The sequence below is a fragment of the Lissotriton helveticus genome, chromosome 1_1, assembly GCF_964261635.1.
Source record: "Lissotriton helveticus chromosome 1_1, aLisHel1.1, whole genome shotgun sequence".
Taxonomy (NCBI): domain Eukaryota; kingdom Metazoa; phylum Chordata; class Amphibia; order Caudata; family Salamandridae; genus Lissotriton; species Lissotriton helveticus.
In genome coordinates, this window is record NC_136057.1 from 1,482,169,172 (window position 1) to 1,482,195,273 (window position 26,102).

Consider the following 26,102-nt stretch of genomic DNA (forward strand, 5'->3'; position numbering starts at 1 on the left):
GCTGAAGCAGCACATGTACGGCCTGCAGTAAGAGAAACTCAATCAAATAACTAGTGCTTACAGACTAAATAACAGGTCCTGTGTAACAACTGAAGTAGGGCCAGTCACCATGGGAGGGTACAAATGAAGACAAGGCCGTACTAAGGAGGGACTAACGAGCGAATTAACGAATCCGAAGGCAGCATTTATGAAAGACAATGACACAAGCCAATTAAAAATATGGGAGAAGAGTGGGCAGGGCTTCTCTCCCATATTCTACTACAGCAGTCTCGCAGAGCAAGCAGCGCATGCGCACTGTCCCTAGACTCGACCTAAAAACCATTATGAATGCTATCCCTCTCAATTTTCGGCTTATTTCCAGTCTCAATTTGTGTGTCAACTGAGAACATGAAAGGGAGGCGGAGTCACCATCTCACCACTTACAGCTCAGGACAAGGCAAGGGTGTTGTGTGACACTTTCTAGTAATGCATTTGGGGTAGGTCATGAGTCTGCCATGCAGAAGTCTCTCACTGATACAGGCCTAAGAACGTCACTGATACAACCTTGGCCCTTGTTGAGTGCACCTGGGTAATACCTGGAGGTCGAGCTGGTAGTAAAGTGATGCAGTGTGAGAAGTTGGCCTAAATCCATAGTTTTTTTACTCACCATGCCATTCCAGTTTGGACCCAGTCATATGCAAATCAGTCATGGGAAAAGTCCAGCCCGAACTGCCAGGCGAGGTCCTCCCTGGACTGGAAACAAGCATCCTAGGATCAGTTTCGGGCTTTCAGCCCTCATCAGCCAGGATAGCTTGACTACAGTGTAAGAATAAAGAACAGGACAACCTGACCAAGGTTAGGCACAACCAAAACAATAGTGTTTATCAAAAATATAATTGTGGTGCTGCACACTCCAAGTGCCTGTTGTCCTAAGGCACAAATCCGAATACTAGACAATAAACAAAGGGTAGGAGGCGCACTCAAAAGGATCAAGGAGGCAATGTTATTATTCCAAAAGTTCTCTTCTTTATTTTGGTAACTATACCAGATAAAACAGCCAGCGCGTTTCGTTACAGTATGTAACTTCGTCAGGGCATATATTCAAATATTCAAACACGGCCCATAGGGAACCAGTGCATAGAAGATCATACAGGTAGGGTTTCAATCTGAAGGATGGAATGTAATGTGGCAACAATATTGGTTCGTGAGTGCTGTTTATCTTTGTTGATGATCTCATATGACTATTGCTCCAAGTAACGAGTAAGTTCAAAGGACCCCGAGGTCTTGCATAACACCTTCTGAAACCGGTTATCATGCAGGGACACTGATGCCGCTACCGGATTTAATCATTTCTCGCATTCAGAAGGTGTTATACAAGACCTCGGGGTCTTTTGAACTTACTTACATCAACAAAGATAAACAGCACTCACGAACCGATATTGTTGCCACATTACATTCAATCCTTCAGTAGACTAGGATTTTTCTTAAGGCGGTTCCAACCTACAAGATCAGTGAAGTACTTCATGGAGTGATACGCCCTACTTGACAGTTGATGTGGAAATTATTAGCACGTCTCGTTGTTAATCTGCATATGGCATTTTGGATTGAAACCCTACCTATATGATCTTCTATGCACTGGTTCCCTATGGGCCGCGTTTGAATATTTTAATATATGCCCTGACGAAGTTACATACTGTAACGAAACGCGTTGGCTGTTTTATCTGGTATAATTACCGAAATAAAGAAGAGAACTTTTGGAATAATAACATTGCCTCTTTGATCCTTTTGAGTGCGCCTCCTACCCTTAGCTTGACTACAGTGGCATGGAGAGCACAGGACTCACGTCTGAGCATACCCGTCCCACTCGAGGTGACAAATGCAAAAAGAATTATTGATGGACAGAATGCAGAACAATGTCATACATACACCCCAGTACAGAGATGCAGGCCTAAATCCATCATTTATTTGCTCACCATGCCATATGCAAATCAGTCTTGACCCTGCACCCAATGGGAACAGTCCAGCCCAAACTGCCAGGCCAGGTCCTCCCTGGACTGAAAACAAGCATCCTAGGACTGGATTCAACCCAGATCTGTGACTGGGGGTGAATGTCTGAAAAGTTTGAGCTCTCCGTCAATCATCTCCTTGTGTTGGCACTATTTAAAGTGGGCACCTTGCACCAGTCCAAACAACCCTTATGGTGATTTAAGAGGTCAAAGATAACTTTAGAAAGCTATCCAAGTGGTAGTTGTGGAGAGCAGCCTTCAGGCTTAGTTTTGAAGAAATGTTAAGCAGCTTGTTTTACCAGAATGCAACCTTATAGTACCAGTAAAATGAAAGGAGAACCACACAGTCCTTATAAAAATATGTATTTATTGATATAACACTCTCTAGTACGACACTGTATCTTCTACACAAAGATACTCACAAAGCACACAATACTGTAGCACAGGCACAATAGTAAATAGCACTAATACACAGTGGGCCTCGGGGGGGGACCAAACCATATACTAAAATAGTGGTATAAGAACCACGACTCGAGTCAAGACAGTGTCTAGAGGATGTAAAATCGCTGGGACCCCAAGGAACCACCCATGGTGAGTAAGTGGGGACCCCACGAAGGACGGGTGCAGTGTGGGAATACGACTGCAGGCTCCGTACAATTCTATGGGGAAGCCATGGTTGAAGTTTTAAAGTTTAAGGACCATTCCCAGTGGACTTCGAAGAAACCACTTGGAAGTTAGGAGGTTGGAGAGCCACCCCATCTGTAGATACCGTAGCACCAGAGTTACCTATCCAAGAGGAGCCTGGTGCATAGGTCTGAAGTGGCATCGGAAACCGCCGTCGATCTCAATGGAGGAATTTGAAGAAGAGCCACTGCTGGAAGAAAGAAGAGTGTCTGCTGTGTTGGACTGAGAATGCGTCTAGCCGACTCCTTCTAGCATTATGCAAGTTAAGTTAGCATTTGCTGCACCATTTTGTATTCAGTTGCCATTTTGTACTATGATCAAAAATAAGCTTCCTTCACATTATGTTTGCTTCAGCAGAAATCAGCCTCGATTGTTTCACCACACTAATGAATAGATTCTTCTGTCTCTGCATGCCTTTCCTCTTAGATAAGCCCTGCTCCCTCCCTCAGAGAAGACGGGTATGGGCAGAGTAACCTTGGAACTAAGATAGCATGTACTCGTTCTCAAGATGGTAGCTTGTCTTTCTGTACTCCCTTTGTTCATTAGTGCCCAGGCTGGAAAATTCGAGCCTGGGTGGGTCTTTAGAGATGTTGGAAAGGAATATTTTGGGCTACTGTGTGGACAGGGATCAGTCCCTCTACAGCATTCTGAGTAGGCTGGTCAGATTGAACTCCGCTCAAGTGTATTACTAATAAACAATTTGGTTTGTATTCTCTACTGTCTGACCGATTCTTCACTTGTATGGAAGGCTGAGGTGTACACACGGTATCTGTAACTCTTTTAGTAGAGAATTGCGGTAAGCTTTTATTTAACTGCAATTATCAGAATGTGTTATTTGTTGAGCAAAAGAAAAGGAACGGACATTCAGACTTTGAGCAATTATATTCCTGAAAGTCATTGAAACACTGTTAAAAATAAATCTTGAACACAGGATTTGAATCTGTCTTGAAAACCTTAAATCCACAAAAGCTGTTAAGAGTGAAGTAGAAAAGACAGACTAATGAACAGCATGGTTCAGAAATAAATTAACCCATTGTGTTGAAAACTCTTTGCATAGCACATTCGAACTTGCATAATTAAGTAGAATTGTTTTTCCTTGTTTTTTGTATTTGTTTTTATTTCTAGTTTGGTGGTATCACAAGTCTCCAGAGTATTAATAGCAGGTACTGCACAAGAAGTCAAGATACAAAATACTCTTAATATGAAAAAGCAATGCTGATCGGTATGTAATTATTGAATTGTTTTCTAGATATTAATGTAAAACATAAGAACTTTGAAATACGAGTTTCTACAGAAGATAGCCAACTAGAAAGACGCAGTGATGATTGTAAGAATTGGTACATGTAGTAGTTTCTCACTTAGGGGTTTAATGGAATTACCAGTTAGTCAGTGACAATATCAAACATAGCGTTTTTATTTCACGCTAACAGTCTTAAACAGGTTGTATAACTCTCACGGTTATTGAGGCATCCTGCTACACAAGTCAGATACACAGTCCTTAGTGGAAAGCTGTCTTTGACTTCTCCAGTCTTCCTTCTCTCCTACCGTCTTCAGGACCGGTGCTCTCAAAACCAAACAGAAACAACAAAACAAAAGATACCTTTGTCATCACCGTCTCTTAACGCTATGGCTCTACTATGTGCTCCCCTTCACCATAACACCTGGGGTCACCGGGGTACTGGAAGGTAGTTAAAACTTGGAGGAAGAATAAGGGAAGTAAGGGCTCTTTTGGCAATCCACATGCACACCTGTTCTTATCGTGCACTATTTACGCCACAGTCCCCACAATCCCTTTCCCGCCAACCTTCTCCTCCAACTTTCTCCCAACGCCACTAACCTGGGGCTACGGTCCCCTTGGACCGTAGCAATGGGTATCTCGGCATCCTGCTGCTGTGAGAGACTAGCGGATACAAGCGTGGTGGGTGTTGGGGAACCCTCCCTTGTTGCCGTCGCTCCGTTTCTTCTCCGGCGCTCCTCCGGGTCTCCGCTCCTCTCCTCCGGGTCTCCGCTCCTCTTCTCCGTGGCTCTCGAGTCCTGTCCACCTGTCTTGGACTCGCCTTTCCCGTCGCCGTAGTCTCTCCCTCGCCAGTTCTCCTCTGTTCCTCCTCGCCAGCTGCCTGTCCTCGCCCCTGATTTCTTTTCCGTTGGTGACGTTCTCCCCTCGGTCTCCTCCGACACTAGACTGCTCACTCTCTCACAAGATCATCCGGAGGGACCGCATCCACCAGACCGGAGGAGGCATCGCCATCATCCACAGGAACACCATCCGCATCACGACCAACACCGACGACACCCTCGCACCCGCTGAACACCTGCACTTCCAGGTCCACGTCAACCCCAAGACCACCCTCAGAGGCACCCTCATCTACAGACCCCCGGGACCACGCACACAATTCAGCGAAGACATCGCCAACTTCATCAGCCCGCACGCCCTCCTCTCCGCTGACTACATCCTCCTCGGGGACCTCAGCTTCCACCTGGAGAACAACAACGACCGCAACACCACCACCCTGCTGGACAACCTCGCCAACCTCGGTCTCAAGCAGCTGGTGACCACCCCCACCCACTACGCCGGACACACACTCGACCCCATGTTCTCATCCAGCAAGGACATCGCCTTCAGCCATGCCACCGGACTCCACTGGACGGACCACAGCTGCGTCCACTTCAGCTTCAGTAGGACCACGATCCACCACCACCAGCCACAGGTTGCACGCAGGAGCTGGAACAAGATCACAGCCGACCAGCTCGTGACCTCCCTGAGCATGAACCCTCCCACCAGCGCAACAAACCCAAGCCAGGCGGTCACCAACCTCGCGAAGTGGATCAGCAACTGCGCAGACGACCTCGCCCCCCTGAAGACCCCGCCCAGCAGACCCGGTAGCAAGAAAGCCCCATGGTTCACCGACGAACTCAACAGCTCCAAGAAGAACTGCCGATCCCTCGAGAGAACCTGGCGCAGGGACCCAACACCGGACAACATGACTGCCCTCAAGCTCGCCACCCGAAAACACCACCAACTCATCCACGCCACCAAGAAAACTGCATTCAAGGAACAACTGGACAACAACGCACACAACAGCAAGGAACTCTTCAACATCGTTAAAGAGCTCTCCAACCCCAACGCCGGAAACAACGACATCACTCCTTCGCAAGACCTCTGCAACTCCCTCGCCTCCTACTTCCACAACAAGATCGCGGACATACACAACAGCTTCAGCACTCAACTGACGCTCGCCACGACCGAACCACCACCCCCCACAACCACCCTCCGCGCCTGGACCCCGATCAGCACCGAAGACACCTTCCGCACGATGAACTCCATCCACTCCGGATCTCCTACTGACCCCTGCCCTCACCACGTCTTCAACAAGGCCGACGCTGTCATCGCACCCCACCTGCGGGACATCATCAACACCTCCTTCGACACCGCTACCTTCCCGGAGAGCTGGAAGCACGCCGAACTCAGCGCTCTACTAAAAAAGCCATCAGCCGACCCCACCGACCTCAAGAACTACCGCCCCATCTCGCTGCTCCCGTTTCCTGCAAAAGTCATCGAGAAGACCGTCAACAAGCAGCTGGCCGCCTTCCTCGAGACGAACGGATCCCTCGACATCTCGCAGTCTGGCTTCCGGGCCAACCACAGCACCGAGACCGCCCTGATCGCAGCCACCGATGACATCCGAGCACTGCTTGACAACGGAGAAACAGCAGCCCTCATCCTCCTAGACCTCTCCGCGGCCTTCGACACTGTCTGCCACCGAACACTAGTGCAGCGACTCAGCAACGTCGGAATTCAGGAGAAGGCACTGGAGTGGATCATCTCCTTCCTCGCCGGAAGGACACAGAGAGTCCGCCTCCCCCCGTTCAGATCTGAAGCCACCGAAGTCATCTGCGGCGTCCCTCAAGGCTCCTCGCTCAGTCCAACCCTCTTCAACGTCTACATGAGCCCCCTCGCAGACATCGCACGCCAGCACAACCTCAACATCATCTCCTACGCCGACGACACCCATCTGATTCTCTCCCTCACCAACGACCCCGCCACCACCAGAGCCAACCTTCACGAAGGGATGAAAGAGGTAGCCGAATGGATGAAGAACAGCCGCCTGAAGCTGAACTCGGACAAGACGGAAGTCCTCATCCTGGGATCCTCACCCTCCGCCTGGGACGACTCCTGGTGGCCCCCCGCCCTAGGCAGCGCACCCAAACCAACAGACCACGCACGCAACCTGGGCTTCATCCTGGACTCCTCCCTCTCCATGACCAGACAAGTCAACGCCGTCGCCTCGTCGTGCTTCAACATCCTGCGCATGCTACGGAAGATCTTCCGGTGGATCCCCACCGAGACCAGGAAGACGGTCACCCAGGCCCTCGTCACCAGCCGTCTGGACTACGGCAACTCCCTCTACGCCGGAACCACCGCCAAACTCCAGAAGAGACTCCAGCGGATCCAGAACGCCTCAGCACGACTCATCCTGGACATCCCCTGTTGCAGCCACATCTCCGGACACCTGAGAGACCTGCACTGGCTCCCGGTCAACAAGAGAATCACCTTCCGACTCCTCACCCACGCACACAAAGCCCTACACAACCAGGGCCCAGGATACCTCAACAGCCGCCTCAACTTCTACGCTCCCAAACGCCAGCTTCGATCGACCAGCCACGCCCTCGCCGCCGTCCCCCGCATCCGAAGAGCCACCACAGGGGGACGGTCCTTCTCCTACCTCGCCGCCAAGACATGGAACTCCCTCCCGAACCACCTCCGCCTGACCCAGGACCACCTCGCCTTCAGGAAGCAACTCAAGACCTGGCTGTTCGAGCAGTAGCGGACCCCCCCCCTAGCGCCTTGAGACCCTCTGGGTGAGTAGTGCGCTATATAGATGCATTGATTGATTGATTGACTCTTTCTGGATCGGGCGTCCAACCGGCCGCCATCTTGGAAACCTCGGCGTTATCACATTGCCTCTCTTCTGGAGATGGACGATCGGGCCATTCCGATGTAGGAAATCTTGATAAGTAATCCACATTCCCTTGAAATTTCCCTGGCATGTGTAGAGTCTGAAAAAAAAGGCTGTAACGCTAGGAACCATCTTAATACTTTAGCATTGGTCCCCATATTAGTCGCTAACCAAGTCAAAGGTGCATGATCTGTTACTAGAAAGAAGGTTGTGCCCAACAAATAGTATTGCAGGGTTTCCATCGCCCGCTTTATGGCAAGGCATTCCTTCTCCATGGTAGCATATTGAGTCTCTCTTGGAAACAGCTTCCGGCTTAGAAACAACACTGGTTTAAGTGTCCCTTGTGAGTCTGGTTGGGATAACACTGCTCCAAGACCTTTATCCGAGGCGTCTGTTTGTAACACAAATGACTTCTTATAGTCAGGACAAGTCAATAAGGGAGCTTCACAGAGCAAAGTCTTTATAGTATTAAAACTCGTTTCTTGAGACTGACCCCATTAGATTTTGGCTCTAGAAGGCTTCCCTCTTAGCAGGTACATGAGAGGACTTGCTACATCAGATAGTTGAGGGATAAATCTCCTATAGTACCCCACTAACCCCAAGAAAGCTCTTACTTCTCTTCTAGTGTTGGGTCTGGGAATACTCTGAATAGCTTCTAGTTTGTTGATTTGTAGTTTAAGGGTTCCCTCACTTATGGTATACCCAAATAAGTTTATCTGATGAGTGCCTAAGGTAGTCTTCTTTGGGTTCATTGTCAACCCTGCTTAAGTCAATGTCTCAAACAAGTTCTGGAAGTGTTCTAAGTGAGTGTTCCAATCAGGACTATATACAACAATGTCATCCAAATAAGCAACTGCATAATTTTGATGGGCTCGCAGTAAGAGGTCCATAAGCCTTTGAAAGGTAGCCGGTGCTCCATGTAGCCCAAACGGCATCCCCTTAAACTGATATAACCCTGATGGTGTGGAGAAGGCTGTCTTTTCCTGAGCTGATTCAGTTAAGGGGATTTGCCAATATCCCTTGGTTAAATCAATTGTGGACATTACTCGAGCTTCCCCCAGTCTCTCTATCAATTCATCCACTCGGGGCATGGGGTAATTATCAAATTTGGAATGGGCATTTACCTGTCTGAAGTCATTGCAAAAGCGGATGCTGCCATCCGGTTTGGGCACTAACACTATGGGAGAGTGCCAATTACTCTTGGAAGCCTCAATTATACCTGCTTGCAGCATCTTTTCTATTTCTTGTTCTACTGCCTCTCTTCTAGCCTCAGGTATACGGTAAGGCCTTATATTCACTACCTTTCCGAGTTGGGTGACAATGTCATGAGTTACCAAAGAAATTCTCCCGGGAATGCCTGAACTGAGTTTTGGATAACTATCAAGTAGTTGTTTTAACTGCTGTTTTTGACCTAAGGATAACTTGGATCCCATGACTGGTGATTCTTCTTGTTCAGGACTCCTCATCTCCTGAGGCAAATCTAGGGGTTTATGTATAGTTACATGGTTAATGCTTTGGACTACGTTCTGATCTTGGCTTTTTTTCATTTTTTTTCCATTTTTAAAAAATTAATTTTATTGTTTTTCATTGCAAGTTGGTCAGGTTACAAGCATATTTAAAACAAAAAAAACAACATATTAACAGCAGAGGAGATTTCTTATATAAATGATACATAAAAGAAAACAAAGATTTCCAATCAAGATTATGCATTGGAAAGAGCAACATTATAATTAATAATACAAGAACTACTACCCCGCTTCTCCCTCCATCCATCGCTCTAGAGGCGCCCAGATTTTTATTCCTATTGCCCTTCTTTTACGCCCTTTCGTTCTATAGATGGCCTGTTCTAGAATATACATTGCCAACAGACGCCCCCTCCAGGCAAAAAAGAGGGCGGATCTGGACTTAACCAATCTTGAGTCACACATGAACGAAAGATCCCAGTTGAGATAAATATCAGCTTTTTATGGTCGTCAATCATAGGTTCAGAGGAAACTCCAAACAGTACAAGCTCCGATGTGAGTGTTACAGAAATGCCGAGTATCAAAGAGAGAAAAAGTTGAATTTCAGAAAGAATTATACTTAAATGTGGACATAGAAAAAACATATGCACCACATCCGCAGCATGCAGGCCACATCTGCTGCATGCAGTACCAACCAATGAACCCCATTTTGCAATTTTAGCTGGCGTATAGTACAAATCATACAACACCATATAATGCTGTGTTCTACTCCTACCAGAGAACAAAATAGAGTTGGCCAAATAGATGGACTCCTCGATCTTAATAGAATCCAATCCCAATTTCTCAGCCCAAAGCTGTTGTCTAAAAAGTAAATCATCTGAATGTGAAGATAACAACAAATTATAAAAATAGCCTATCTTTCTTTTTTGATACATAGCGTCAATCAAAGGACTTCGATGTAGCGATGCGCGCTCCTGCACCGTTAATGAGTTAAGATAACTATGCCACTGTAGATATTTAAAGTAATCAGCATTCGTAAATTTGAATTTAGTTTGAAGCTCAGTAAATGCTAACAATTTATTGTCCTGCAAGAGATCGCTTAGTTGAATAATACCAAGATTGCGCCATCTTTTCATGATGTGGTCTATACCCGCAAATGGAAAAATATGGAGGGACATCAGGGGAGTATATCTCGTAATTTTAGGGATATCAACAATACGTTTGATGTATTTCCACGCCCTCAAAGCAGCTTTTAACATCTTGAATTTAGTTCTTTTATAATAACTAGGCTCGACAAATTTTATCAAGCAGCCCCTAGCCTCTACCCCTAGGACCAGTTCATAAATTGACGGAGAGTGCGAATCCAAAATCGGGGCCTTGTCACTAATTATTAAGGGAGAGATGAATTGCAACACTGATGCAAGATAATAGTAAAAAAAATAAGGAATGCCCCAACCCCCCTAGCCTTTGGTAGTACCAATTTTTGATAAGCTCTTCGATGTCGTTTATAGCCCCATAAGAATCTCCCCGTCATTTTCTCCAAAAATGGGAAAAGGAAACTCTAAGGGAATACAACGAAATAAGTATACAAATTTTGGTGGAATCATCATTTTCAACACGTTGTTTCTACCATATAAAGACAGATGTAAATGGTTGATGCGCTCAAGTAAAGCGTCAGACTTTTTTATCGTAGGTATGATATTTATTTCGGGGACCTGTGAGACTGGTGTTGTGATCTTAATACCCAGATAAGTCGCTACGGGAACTATGTTAGGAAGTGAGGGGGGATTGCGGCCAGTAAAGAGGATTTGTGTCTTAGCCATGTTCAATTTATAACCCGAGAAGGCACCAAACCGAGTGGCCAAGCCTTCTATCTCTGGGATTGCTTTTACTATATCCGTAGTAAGAACCACCACATCGTCTGCGTATGCTAATGCCCTGTAATGTATACCTGCCGCCACCACCGGTGTTATATCCTGCGCATGATTTAACTTGTTTAAAAAGACATCAACAATATATATTGCAAGGGGGCGTGGCCACGGCGGCAACCGTAATGGCCGCTCTGCCGTGAAGCTCCTCCGGGCGGGCGCCCAATTCGGACAATAAGGAATGTAGTCCGCATCCCTGCCATTCCTAACTGCACCGTCCGGCCGCCTGATGGTCCGGGGCAGCCTTGGAGGCGTTCCTGAGCCGCGGGGACGGCTAATTGCAGTGGCCGCGACGGAGGGGATCTGAGACCGCCGGAGCCTGGCGCCATCTTCCCCGCAACACTGGAGAGCCGGGTGAGTGCGCCTCGGCGGACTGCGGCCGCGCCGCCACTCCTTTAATCCCCTGCCTCTGGCGCTTTCCCGCGCTGCTTCCCCCTGGCCGCTCGGCCCGTCTTGCCCCTGGTTCCGGGCTCACGGGTGTGGCTGCTCTTTTTGGCCTGCTCCGGGGGTAGAGCCGGGGGCTGGATTTGGGTCCCGGGCCGGGTTGGGGGGGAGTGCGGCGGGCGCGTTCGGGGGTCCGGGGGGGAGGGGGGTGCGGACTTGCTGGTCGGGCCGGGGGCGCTCCCTGATGACACGCGGCAGCCCCGCCGTGCGCCTGGGCGCCGCGCCGCCCTCCGTCGCCGCCGCAAAGCTGCTGCTGCTGACGCCTCGGATGGGAGGCCTGCTACTGCTCCTCGCGGCGCCATTTTGAGCTCCTCGGCCACCTGCATCCCTGCTACCTTGACTGTGGCTTGGACCTTCGCCTGCTGTCCTGTCCTTGCGGCCGGTCACTGGGGGCCGGCCTGCTTCTGCCATTGATCCCCGCTCACCTCCACTGTCGCAGAGACTGCGACCACGCCACACATCCCCCACGATGGGGAAGAAGGATCGGGCCCAAAAGACTCTCAATTTCGACAAGGCTCTCCCTGCTGCTGATCCCCCTCCGGGTGCTTCTGCTGGAGGCCTGGTGACACAGCCTGCTGGTGATGCGGCGTCCATGATGGCCACTATGGTGGGGGAAATGCGGGCTGGCTTCAAAGCCCTGGATACTAGGTTCGACAGCTTGGAGCAGAAGCTGTCCGCCATCAATTCAACCGTACAAGCCCACGATAGGCGTCTGGACTTGGCGGAGTCTAGAATATCCGACCTTGACGACGACTCCTCCAAAACCCGAAAGAGGCTCGAGAGGGTGGAGAAAATTCTAAAGGAAGTTGCCATTAAAAACGAGGATTTGGAAGCGCGAGGCAGACGCAATAACATCAGAATCCTGGGCGTGGCGGAGACAACTGCCACTGGCCGATTTGACACCTTTGTGGAAAATCTCCTCATCGAATTGTTTGGTAAAGACACATTTACGGCTGGTTTTGTTGTGGAGAGGGCACATAGATCGTTGGGGCCTAAGCCGCGCACGGGACAGTTGCCCCGACCCATCATCGCAAGGATTATGAACTTTAGAGACCGAGATGCCGCGCTTCGGGCGGCGCGAGAGGTGGGTGAGGTGCGATGGCAGGGGAGCAAGCTGTCCTTCTTCCCGGACTACACGGTCATGGTGCAAGAGGCCCGGAGAAAATACACCAGCGTCAAGGCGGCTCTCCGAAACCTGGGCCTAAAATACAATATGCTTTACCCAGCCCGACTGAAAGTGGACATCAATGGCCGGTATCGCATTTTTGACTCTCCAGCGGAGGTTCAGGACTTCTGTCACACTTATAAGTCTGGGCCTGGATCGAACCCCGGCTCTGGGCCCACTTCTCCCCCGCAGTCAGATACGCAGGTCAGCGCTGACCTGTTCTCAGACGCTGGACAGGGCTGACTGCTCACTCCGCTTTAGTCTTGGTTCCTTTCTTTATAGCGGGAGTGGCTAAAGTTCCTACATACCCATCCGTTTATGACATTCTCAATGTTCCGTTGGATTGCCCGCCCGGGGGTTAGCGTTGCCTCCCCCCCTAGCGCGGGCTGATATGTTTAGTTGCATCTTCTGGGGGTTTCTAGCATGTGTAGAGTTCCTTTTTTTGCAAATTTTTCCCATATTGCACTTGCTGTTTTGCCTTTCAGATTTGCGAATGGGGGGGTTCTGCCTCTCATGGGGAGTTGGGAGGCTGGGTGGTGGGGGGGGGTGGGGTTGTTTGTATTTTTTGTGTTGTTTTCTTCTCCTTTATATTGATCGCGAGACATCTGGCACTGGTTTGTTCACTGGGCGCTTATTGCCCACGATTTTCGAATTGACTCTATGGCCCGAGTAGGATTGCAGACTGGCCCTTCTATTCTAAAGCTGATGACCTGGAATGTCCGGGGCTTGAACTCCACCCGGAAACGGAAACAGGTTTTACAGTATGCAGCGAGACATAATGTTGATATTCTAATACTGCAGGAAACACACATGGTTCATTCAGACACACCCTCCTTTGCACGGAGCTGGGGTGCAAACAGAGTGTTCTCTAGCTTCAGTAGATATGCTCGAGGGGTGGCGGTCTTGATTCACAAACGCTTACCCTTTGTCCTGACTGGTAGCGAGGTGGACGGGGAGGGACGCTATGTGATTCTACACAGGCTGCTGTTTGGGTACAAGGTTTCCATTGTAGGGGTTTATGGCCCTAATGTCGACTCCCCGACCTGCCTTGCGAACCTGCACATGTCGCTAATACGCGCAGATATTGACCTTCTGGCGTTGGGGGGCGACTTTAACTTGTTGATGAACCCCGGCAGGGACAGCACATCCCCCTCCCCGGACCGCAAACCACTATCCCGTGCGGCGATGGCGGATCTATGTTCCCACTTTGCACTGCAGGACATTGAGGCTACCCGGCACTCTACCTCCCCGTCCTTCACACACCACTCTGGCTACCACAACACGAGCACCAGGATTGACTACTGGCTATTGTCCCCTGGCTTGGCGGGTTGGGTTACTGATTTGCGCACGCTACCACGTACCATATCTGACCACTCTCCGGTGATTCTGGCGCTTGCGATCCCAAGGTTGGGCGGGTATGAGAGGCAGTGGAGATTCCCTGGGCGTGCACTGGCAGACCCGGTTTTCACGGAGGAGATCCGCTCGGCGATTGAGGACTATTTTGACCTCAACACCAGCTCCGTGACTGCGTGGGCCACGCTATGGGAGGGATTCAAGGCGACAATCAGGGGTGTCTGCATAACCAAGCATGTAGGGGCGCTGCGTGAGATACGGTCCACCCTGTCCCGCCTTGAGACTGACCTATCAGCCATTGAATCTCGGATCCTGACTGACCCCTCCCCTGCCAACGAAGCCAAACGCATTGAGCTCCTGTTAGAATTCAGAGACACAGCGGACAGGGAACTCAAATACTTAGGCAAGTACCATTCGGCCCGCCAATATGGCGAGGGGGACAGACCGGGACGGTTATTGGCGCAATTGCTGCGCCCCCCCCGGCAGGCGGCGTACATCACACAGATTGTGGCTGCAGATGGCACACCTCGCTTCACCACGCCTGACATTTGCAACACTTTCTTGTCTTACTACAAGCATCTCTACAAATCTGACCTAACCGGGAACAAGCGCGACCCGGGTCCCTACATCAACGAAATAGCCATGGTATTCTTGGAAAAGTACATGCAAGACTATTTGGCGCACCCTATCACTCCCGACCTGATCGCAGAGGCGATAGACTCGCTAAAGGGTTCCTCGGCGCCGGGCCTGGATGGTTTCACAGCCGATTTTTACCGAGCATACAAGGAGGAGTTGGTTCCTATCCTGGTCGAGGTGTACGCTGAAGCCCTGGAGTCCGGTGTTCTCCCCCCTACGCTCCGTGAGGCAGTTATTGTCTTGCTACCCAAACCTGGCCGAGACCCGACGGTCTGCGGTTCCTATCGCCCGCTGTCACTCCTAAACCTAGACTATAAAATCCTTGCCAAGGTGCTCGCTATGCGGCTCGCGCTGCTAGTGAATTCTATCATTTCGCCAGTTCAGTCAGGATTCGTGCCCCAAAGGTCGACCTCCCTGAACCTCCGCACGGTCTTCTCGGTCCTGCATAGAATTGACCCGTCCGTTCCAGCTGCTGCGGTCTTTTTGGACACTGAGAAGGCATTCGACACCTTGGAATGGCCCTTTTTTCTGGACGTGATGCGTAGAATGGGCATGCCGGCTATGTTTGTGGCGACCGTCGAATTGCTGTACACGGCTCCCACGGCTCGTCTTCGCCTCAATGGTACTATCACTGACATGTTCACTCTGTCTCGAGGTACCCGCCAGGGATGCCCCTTATCCCCCTTACTTTTTATTTTGGCTATGGATCCTCTGGTCCGTCACTTTCAAGAGAAACACTTGCACAGGGGACTCCAGTTCCGCACGGGACCGCTGCTTGTATCGCTCTACGCGGACGACATGGTTCTGTACATCCGCACTCCAGAAACCAACCTGCAACCTCTGCTGTCGGAGATTGTGCGTTTTGGTGTTTACTCTGGCCTCAGGGTTAACTGGCACAAATCACAGCTGTTCCCCCTTACCCTTGCCACTTCGAGATGGCCTTGCTCCCTCCCATTGGAATGGTGCGAGGACTCCGTTAAATACCTAGGGATTCACATCCACTTGGATACCGTGGCTATCATTCGCATGAACTATGGTCGCGCCCTTGATTTCTTGGAAGATAACACTGATAGATGGCTTCGCCTTCCCCTGTCGATGGCTGGGCGCATTGCCATAGTGAAAATGGTAGTACTGCCCCGGTTTTTATATCTATTCAACAATATCCCCATCCCCCTTACTCGGGTTTTTTTCACGCAACTGCGCACGGCCCTGCTGAGACTGGTTTGGGGTGGGAAGCGCCCTCGCCTGGCCTGGAGCGCGTTGACACTGCCATATGAGAGGGGAGGCTTTGGGGTCCCGGACTTCTACCTCTATTACCTGGTTGCCCAGTGCTCGTATGCCCACTCCTGGTTCCACCCGGACGCCAGGATTCAACACTTGAAACCTGAGGCGGACGCCGCACTCCCTGTATCTCTGGACAATGTGCTCCCTAAGGGCCTTCCTCGCGATCCACATGACATACTTCCTCTTGCCACTACGGCTTGGGCCTGGGACAAACTTAGGCGCTTACTGCGTGCTGACACTCTGTAGTCACAGGCCCTTCCACTACCCAACCCGCATTGGCTCCCCATAACTGGCGAAACATTGATCTGTCGTACACTAGCTAAATACCATCTAACTACGATCGGTGACTTGTTCCCCGATGGCCACGCGCTTTCCGTTTCCGAGGACCCTCGCTTCTCGGAACGCACATTCATGGACACCTTTGTGTTTGCTAGACTCAGGGCGCTGATGCGTACCACGTTCCACACCTTCCCGCTGCCGCCGGACGACACTCTTGCACTCACTTCCATTATCCAGAACACTTCGGGGGCCCACGTGGTGTCCAAACTTTACAAATTATGCTTACTCTCACTCCCATCATCTGATGAGGCGGTCCGGGCCGCTTGGGAAACGGATCTGAGCACCCAGATCTCTGACGCTCAATGGGACGCATGCTGTGCCACGACCAGAGAGGTGTCGATGAATAGCAGACACAAACTCATTCATTTTAAATTCCTTCGTCGTCTATACCACACCCCAGCGATGGCCCACAGAATCGACCCTGCGCGCCCCCACACCTGTCCTAAATGCAACGCCCCGTATGCGGACTTTGCCCATCTTTCCTGGTCATGCCCACAGCTGCACGCCTTTTGGGTTGCTATACATGACACACTGGGTGCGATTCTAGGCTTACCACTGGCGGTCTTACCAGAGATTGCCCTGATGGGCTACATGTCCAACTTTCCCCGAAAGATACGTAAATTGGCATCGATCTGCTTCCTTCTGGCCAAGAGAGAGGTAGCACTGCACTGGTGCTCGAGACGTGCTCCCACAGTTGCCGCTTGGCTGCGAAGTGTGGCTTATTGCAATGTCAATAGTGTGGAGTATTCTGACCAACTCCCGGCATCCTCCCGCCCCACGGACATCTGGGATCCATATCACCAATACATTGCGGGGAGGGCGAAGGAAGCTTCATCTCAGTCCTTACACCCCAATTTACCTACTGGGGTGGGCTAGGCCTCAGGGAACCCACTTTGCACTCCATCAGTTAGGGCTTCTGCCACAGCACGCTGCTCCCCTATGACGTGGGGCTGGGAGGTCCCTTGTCTCGCTGCTTTACCCTACTCTTGGTCCCCCAGGCATTTTGGCGCTCTGTGGCCTCCTGTTTTTACTCCTGTTCCTCCCGGGTGGGATGATTCGATGCTGACTGTTATGGAAATGTGGTCACTGTCTGCGATGCCTCCTAATGTGATACGGAACGGACTAATGTGTTGGTCTCGCAATCTGTTACTTCTGCATGATATTCCTTTTCTTCCTTTTTTTGAGTTTTTGGCCTATTGTTTATGTTTGCTTTGCATTTCAGTTGCTTATCAGAAAATTTTACTACTGTGACATTGGTTTTGCTCCATGATGCGACCTAACTGTTTACTTTCCTAGCGTCACTTTTGTGTTCCCGGACCTGATTTGAATATGCATACATGGACGCTTTGATCAGAATCTGTCTGTTGTATTACTGTGGTTTGCGTCACTTTGCTCTAATAAAATGTTTAAAAAAAAAAAAAAAACAATATATATTGCAAAAAGCAACGGGGAGGCCGGGCACCCTTGCCTGTGCCACGGCAGATAGGAAACAAGGTTGATTTGTTTGTTACAATTTTAATAGATGAAGTGGGTGTTCTATACAAAGCTTTCAATGCCCTGATCATGCCAGGTCCAAACCCCTTAAATGATAAAAGATCCCAAAGATATGGCTAGGCCACTCGGTCGAACGCCCTCTCGGCGTCTAACAGAGTAACCCCCACTGGTGTATTTGTGCCCTCTGCCCAGTCCAACAAAGCGATTACTCAACGAACATGATCCGTGGTGTCGCGTTTGGGTATAAACCTGTGTTGCCATCGGGATACTATGATGGGGATTATCGATGAGAGGCGTGCCGCTAACATTTTACAAAAGACCTTACTGTCGGCGTTAATAAGTGATATCGGCCTATAAGAAGCCGGGTCAGAGGTGGGTTTGCCCTTTTTAATAAATGCCATGATAGTTGATTGACCCCACGAAGGAGGAAAATCACCTTTCTGTGCTTCCAAAAAGGTAATCAACATATCTTGTTTTAGCACATTTCTAAACATTCGATAAAATTCTAAGGGGATCCCATCTGGTCCCATGGCTTTACCGATGGAGAGAGAAAGTATCGCCGAATTTATCTCTTCCCATGTGATATCCGTGTCTAGGGACTGAGTTTGTTCTGGAGAGAGTTTGGGCACATTATCATTAGAGATAAAATTCAGAAATAAATAACTAGAGTAATCTAGAGTATCTTGAGCATATAGCTTACAATAGAATTGCCGAAAGAGCTCTAGAATCTCATCAGATTTAGTATGTATCTGACCAGCCTCGTCCTTAATTGAACCGATAAAGTTTGATGCCTCTTTTTGTCTCATCTTTTTTGCCAAGACTTTCCCAGACTGTTCGCCCATTTCATATATCTGTGCCCTCATAACTGCAGATTGTTCTGCCAGTTTAGCTGCGAAGACTTCGTAAAGTTTTGCTTTAAAGATAGCTAATGAAGATTTAATACATTCAGTGTCCTTATTGTTCCTAATGGCTGATGTCAGCTTCTCTTCCCACTCTCGGACTGCTTTATGTAACAGATCCATATTGTCACGAATACATTTTTGTTTATTAATTGAGTATGATAGGGTCTCTCCTCTCACCTCCGCCTTAAAAGCATCCCATACTATTTTAGGAGAAGCACTCCCTCTATTAAATTCAAAAAATTCCGTGATCCAATTGCCCATATATTCTAAATATTTTGAATCCGCCAACAATTTCCGATCGAATGACCAATGCTTAAAGTTAGCGCCAGGGTGAGTTTTCATCTCTATCAGAATTGGGTTGTGGTCCGAGATTATTCGGGGATATATCTCAAATATAGTACTATCTATTAGAGAAGTATTAATGAAAAAAAAATCCAGGCTCCCCATCTTCTGAAGCGGTGCAGAAAAGAAGGTATAATCAGGTGACGTAGGATTCTTTGCAAATGCCACATCAGACAAACCATATTCTTTTATTAAACCCTTTAATGCCTTATAAGTCTTTTTCTTTAAGCCTGTATAATCGGCACTGCTATAGAGATCTAAGCCCCCATACAAGTGTATGTTAAAGTCGCCACAAAATATCTGAGGAGATGGCAATTGCGCTAGCTCAAGACTTAAAAAGTTCAGAATTTCAGGATCATCTGTATTAGGAGCATAAATTGAGCAAATAGAATATATTTTGTTGTCAATATTAAGTTCTAGAATAACCCATCTACCGTATGGATCGACCTTGCTGCGCTTAAGAAACCCTAACCCTCTTCTAATAAGGATTGCCACCCCCTTTGTAGTCGTTCCTTGCCGGGTACAAGCCAGTAACTGCATACCTAGATCATTAAAGCAATGCCGATCATTCCAGGTCAGATGTGATTCTTGTATGCATAATAGATCTATGCGCATAGACTGTATCATCTGTGCACATATCCCCCTCTTCTTTTTGTTATTTAGTCGACATAGATTCCACGAACAGATCCTTAATTTCCCCAACATTTTATTTTAATAAAATAGTCCCAAACATAGCTAACATAACCGTTGAAGCCTGATTTACTACAAAGGATTCTCTCTTGACATCCCCTATGCAATGCTACAACAATCAGCCTTTTGATATTAAATTTCATATTCAAATAGGTTACCTCACCAAAAAATATACTCTCTGCTTTAGGTTTATGAAAATTGCTCTTCACCTGACCTGTCTTGCACCCTACCCTCCACCCTACCCACCCCCTACGTTCTGATCTTGGGATGTATTATCGGGTTCCTCCCATTTCTTGAGTAGATTAATGTAATAGGTTTGCCCCACCTTATTGGTATGTGGTACAGCTACCCCATAAGAAACTGGTGTAACTTTTTGTGTGTTATCGTGTACGGTCCTTGCCACGTAGCTAACAGTTTCTTATCAGAGGAAGGAAGAAAAATCAGCACCTTGTCTCCAACAGTCAATTCCCTTATCTGACTCTTCCGATCATATTGTTCTTTTTGTCTGGTTTGAGCTTTGTCCATATTCTGGTGTACAGTGTCCCAGAGAGTGGCTAGTGTTTCTTTTAGGGTTTGCATGTACCCTAGAAGAGGTTTTCCCTCATCTTCCTCTTCGGTCCACTGTTCTGCCGCCATGTCTAACAGAGTACGAGGCTTTCTCCCGAATAACAGTTCAAATGGTGAGAACCCTGTGGATTTCTGTTCATGCGTCCTAATGGCAAACAAGACTAAGGGGAGCTTCCTGTCCCAATCCCTCCCTGACTCCCCTATTAGCTTCTTTAGAATTGTCATAATAGTTCTGTTGTACCTTTCCACTAGACCATCTGCCTGGGGGTGATATACTGCTGTTCGAATCTGCTGAACTCCCAAAAGCTGACATATTTCCTTCATAAGCTTAGCCATAAAAGGAGTTCCCTAGTCTGTTAACAACTCCAAGGGGAAACCTACTCTAGAGAAAAAAAGTTATCATAGCTTGAGCAACTGATAAGGTAGTCATACTAGTAAGAGGTATAGCCTCAGGATACCTGGTGGCGTAGTCTACTAGGACCAGTATATATTGATGCCCCCTAGCTGAGGGAATTAATGGCCCTACCAAGTCCATCCCTACACGTTGAAATGGAACATCAATAATGGGCATGGGACAAAGTGGGACTTTCTTATCTTTAGATGGATTGATTAACTGACATTTTGGGCAAGTGGCACAGAATCTGGCCGTCTCCCGATACACTCCTGGCCCAAAGAATCTGTCTAGTAAATATTTCAATGTTAACTCCTGACCGTAGTGACCCCCTCCTGTTTGATTATGAGCTACCTGTAAGGCTTGTTCTCGGAATGCTACGGGTACCAATAGCTGTTCTGTCTTTCCACCCTGCCCTTCACTTGCTCTGTATAATAATCCTTGTTTTATAAAAAAAAGTAGGGTCCTACCTTCTCTGGGTCGATCTCCTGCACTTGATTCCAGGCATTTGTAAGGGTGCTGTCATCTTTCTGTGCTGCACGGAAACTCCGGGCCGGAGTGTCTCCATGTTCTGGGGAAGAAAGTAAACATGAGGCAATAGATTGGCAAGCACTTGTATATCTTTTCTTGTCTTTTCTTTTCTCATTTTTTGATTTATGCTCTCTGTCTCTTGGTTTATCTAGGTTTTCACTAGAAAAGGGGGCCTCTTGCAACCAGTCTACCCTGGCTTCCTGTTCAGATGCCTCAATTAAATAATCATGAAACTGGGGTAGGTCAGTACCTAACAGAATATTCTCTGGGAGCCTTGGCACTACTCCGACTCTCCGTACCTGAGGACATCCGTCTATTTCTAGTAACACCTCAGCTAACGGATACTCCTTGACATCCCCATGAACACAGGAAACTAAAACGGTTTCTCCCTCACATATGGAATTCAAAGGTATTAAATCTTGAGCTACCACTGTGTGATGACACCCCGTGTCTAGCAAAGCCTCAATTGGCCGACCATTGAGTCTAATGTCTTTCTTATATCTTTTCCTACTCAATTCAATTCAAAATTTCTTTATTCGACTGCGTGCAATACAGTAATAAAAGTATCATAAAAATTCACAATTTCCTACTCATTCCCGTGACGAGAAACCTTCCTCGGGACCAACTTCCATTGGTTCTGAACCATCATTGTTCAGGGGACAGTTTCGGGAGATGTGCCCCCACTCCGCACATCTAAAACACTGGGGTCCCATCTGAGCTTGGGGTGCTGGTTTTGTAAAGGGTTTAGGTGTAGACCGTGTGATAGGACAGTTACGTTTGTCTCCACTATCAACAAGGTTTCTGGGTGTGGTCTTGGGAAAAATAATGGGAGCTCTCCCGGTAGGGGCTTTGAAGTCTGGGGACCTTCGATATGCACATGCTAACTCGATAGCAGACTGGGACGTCAATCCGGGGTGTTGCTTTAACCAGGCTCTGGTATTAGCAGGCAACGCCTCCAGATATTGCTCCAAGAAAATCTGCTCTGTTACTTCGTCCATAGTGAAATTATGAGGTTGAAGCCACCTGTTTCCTAGGTCTTGGACCCGATAGAATAGTGCTCGAGGATTATCCCCTGTGACCCACTTTTCCTTACGGAAGCGTGTTCTATAATATTCCTGATCACAACCTAGTCTCTCTAGGATCGCTTTCTTGATCTCGGGATAAGGAGTTACTCCTGCCGGATTAGCAGCTTGGTAGGCCGCCTGTAGTTCTCCAGATAGCAATGGTGCTATGTATTGGCCCCATCTTTCTGGAGGTCAAGTAGCAGTGGTGGCAACCCTTTCAAAGTTCGTAAAGAAGAAGTCCGGATCTTCCCCTTCTTGAAATTTCTGTAACACACTGTTTGGTATATTATGGTGGATTCGGGTAGTAGAAATAGCATCTGTGAGCCGTAGAATGGCAGTGTCTTGTACTTTCTGGTTACTCGTTAAGAGAACCGCCTGTTCATTCAGAGCCGCTTGAAATAACTCTCTTTCTTTTTGTGTATTCTGATTTTGTTGTTCAAATACTAGTTGTAAATGTCTCTGTATCTCTGCTAATTGCGTTATTATATCTTGTACTGTCACTGGTTGCGTCATCTTGTATCAAATGACCAGTATCCCACTTCTGACACCACTGTAGTAGTTTCTCACTTAGGGGTTTAATGGAATTACCAGTTAGTCGGTGACAGTATCAAACATAGCGTTTTTATTTCATGCTAACAGTCTTGTTGTATAACTCTCACGGTTATTGAGGCATCCTGCTACACAAGTCAGATACACAGTCCTTAGTGGAAAGCTGTCTTCGACTTCTCCAGTCTTCCTTCTCTCCTACTGTCTTCAGGACCGGTGCTCTCAAAAGCAAACAGAAACTACAAAACAAAAGATACTTTTGTTATCACCGTCTCTTAACGCTATGGCTCTACTATGTGCTCCCCTTCACCATAACACCTGGGGTCACCGGGGTACGCGGAAGGTAGTTAGAACTTTGAGGAAGAATAAGGGAAGTGAGGGCTATTTTGGCAATCCACATGCACACCTGTTCTTTTTGTGCACTATTTATGCCGCAGTCCCCACAATACCTTTCCCGCCAACCTTCTCCTCCAACTTTCTCCCCACACCACTAACCTGGGGCTACGGTCCCCTTGGACCGTAGCAAAGGGTATCTCGGCGTCCTGCTGCTGTGAGAGACTAGCATATACAAGCGCGGTGGGTGTTGGGGAACCCTCCCTTGTTGCCGTCGCTCCGTTTCTTCTCCGGCGCTCCTCCAGGTCTCCGCTCCTCTACTCCGGGTCTCCGCTCCTCTTCTCCGTGGCTCTCGCGTCCTGTCCACCTGTCTTGGACTCGCCTTTCCCGTCGTCGTAGTCTCTCCCTCGCCAGTTCTCCTCTGTTCCTCCTCGCCAGCTGCCTGTCCTCGCCACTGATTTCTTTTCCGTTGGTGACGTTCTCCCCTCGGTCTCCTCCGACACTAGACTGCTCACTCTTTCTGGATCGGGCGTCCAACCGGCCGCCATCTTGGAAACCTCGACATTATCACAGTACACTTGTTAATTCATGAGAATCTTTATATACAATGCCTTGGTAAGAAATTAAGTAAAAGATAATTTGGTACAAATATTTTTCCTGTTTAAAACAGTATCACAATCAAGCGTCGTCCTCCAACTCTATCAAATTGAAGCATCCTCCAGAACCCTATTCCCTCAGACAGACGTGATTACAGTTAAGTGCAGGCAGAAGTTGGAGCCCCAACCTGTTGTCTCTCTTTTCTCTCAATCTAATCCCTCTTCCCTGGGTAATTTATAGGATTGGTCAGTGTATCTATCCCTGCCAGTTCTTGTAAGTTTCAGAGGAACTAGGGAACAGTCAACATCAGTAGAGGAGCAAACCGGAGACCAGGTGAGAGGCTGTCCGTAACATCGGGGGTAGTTGAGGAGACAGCAGCGAATGTGTGTAACAGCCCTATTCTATAAAAGGCATCTCCAGACTCCCCTGATGACCATCCAAATGGTTATTGTTTTGTGATTGATTTACGCAAAGTTAAAAAAATAGTGGTCCCTCAGTTCCCGGTGGTCCCTGACATTAATGCCCTTCTAACAATATTCCTTCCTCTGCAAAAATCTTTTCTGTCATTGATTTTAAAAATGCATTCTTTGGTATCCCCATTCATCCTGATAGCCGCCATTTGTTTAGATTTACACTAGCTGGCAGAAGCTTTAGATTCTGTTGCGCTCCTCAGGGCTATACTGGAGGCACTATTATATATCGCCAAGCCTTGAAAGCCCAATTGGATTTCCTCACGCTTTCCTCAGTTAATGTATTGTTCCAGTATGTGGATGGCATACTGATTGCTTCTGACACTGAACAGGGATGTAAAGACAGTACGGTTAAGTTGTTGTTCCATTTGGCTCACCGTGGACATAAAGTGTCCCTTTCTAAATTTCAATATTGGCGACAGGAGGTCACCTATTTAGGTCACCTACTGTCGAAGGAGGGTAGGGGATTGACCCCTGAGCGCATTAGCGCCATTGTTAAAATGCCCATCTCTAAACCTCAGAGGGATGTATGCAATTTTATTGGCATCACTTCCTACTGTCGACATTGGATCCCTAATTACTCATTACTAATAAAGTGGTTACTTGCACTAACCCCTAAAGATTTGCGTGAGCCCCTGCCTTGGATGCCTGAATGTCAGCAGTCTTTGGAGCAGTTAACAGTCACGCTTTGATCTGCTCCTGTGCTTGGCACGTCTGATTATGGGAAACCGTTCGTGTTGTATGTACACAAGATGGCTAGTTGTGTGCTTTCTGTTTTAACACAGGCCTTTGGAGGTAAGCAACGGGTGTGCACTTATTTTTCTGCTTTGATTGATCCTGTTGCCAGCTGCTCACTTAGTAAAGTACTGTATGATATGCATGATGTATAATCGTGGAAAAGGCACCCATACACCTCCTGGTAACTTTGCACTGCCTTGCTTCCCTTTTTGGGTTTTCCAGATGGATTTCATCGAAATGGAACAATTCAACAATCTGAAATATGTGCTGATAGTTGTTTGTGCATTCAGTAAATGGATTGAGGCTTACCCCACCAAGAAGAGCACAGCCATGTCGGCGGTGAAGGCACTCCTAAAGGAATTCTTCCCGCATTTTGGTTTGCCTCGTTTGATTTGGAGTGACAAAGGAAGTCATTTCAATTCAAAGGTTATCCAGCTGGTATGCGCACAGCTTATGATCTCCCTCAATGGCGCCCATGCGGAATCACTAGAGAGTTTCCACACCTGCATGCATGAAATGGCAACACGGCTAAAAAGAAACTCGCTACAATTTAACGGCGGAAAAACAGGGATCATGCAATGCAAAGTGGGGAGAATTGCCAGAAGCCTACCTGCAGACTTCTGGCCTTTAGCCTCAGTTGGACCACTGACACCAGTAAAAACAGTGCGGAATTTGGGGGTCAGCTTCAACGAGAATTTAAACCTGGAGACCAACGTCAATAAACAGATGAGCAGCTGCTTCACCTTAATGCGGGGCCTCCGAAAGCTGCTGCATCTTCGTCCAGCACAGACTAGAACAACTGTAGTCAGGAGCACCATTCTTAGCCGCCTGGATTACTGCAACGCCCTGCTACTGGAATCACCTGCATATCTGATTTCCAGACTCCAGAGTATCCAGGCGGCAGCAGCTAAACTGCCACTCTCACGAGCCCGCTGATCCTCCACTACTTTAGCACTGGCCGACCTGCACTGGCTGCCCGTGCCTCAGAGCATCCTCTTTAAATCTCTATGTACTGTTTTTAAAGCAGTACACGGTAAGGGTCCTAAACCACTAAAAAACAAGCTCCAATGGTATGAGCCCACACGGGCCCTCCGCTCCTCCTCCACTAACCTTGTCAGAATACCTTGGATCAGGAAATCAACCCAGGGTGGCAGAGCCTTTAGCATAGCAGCAGCCCACCTCTGGAATAGCCTTCCAA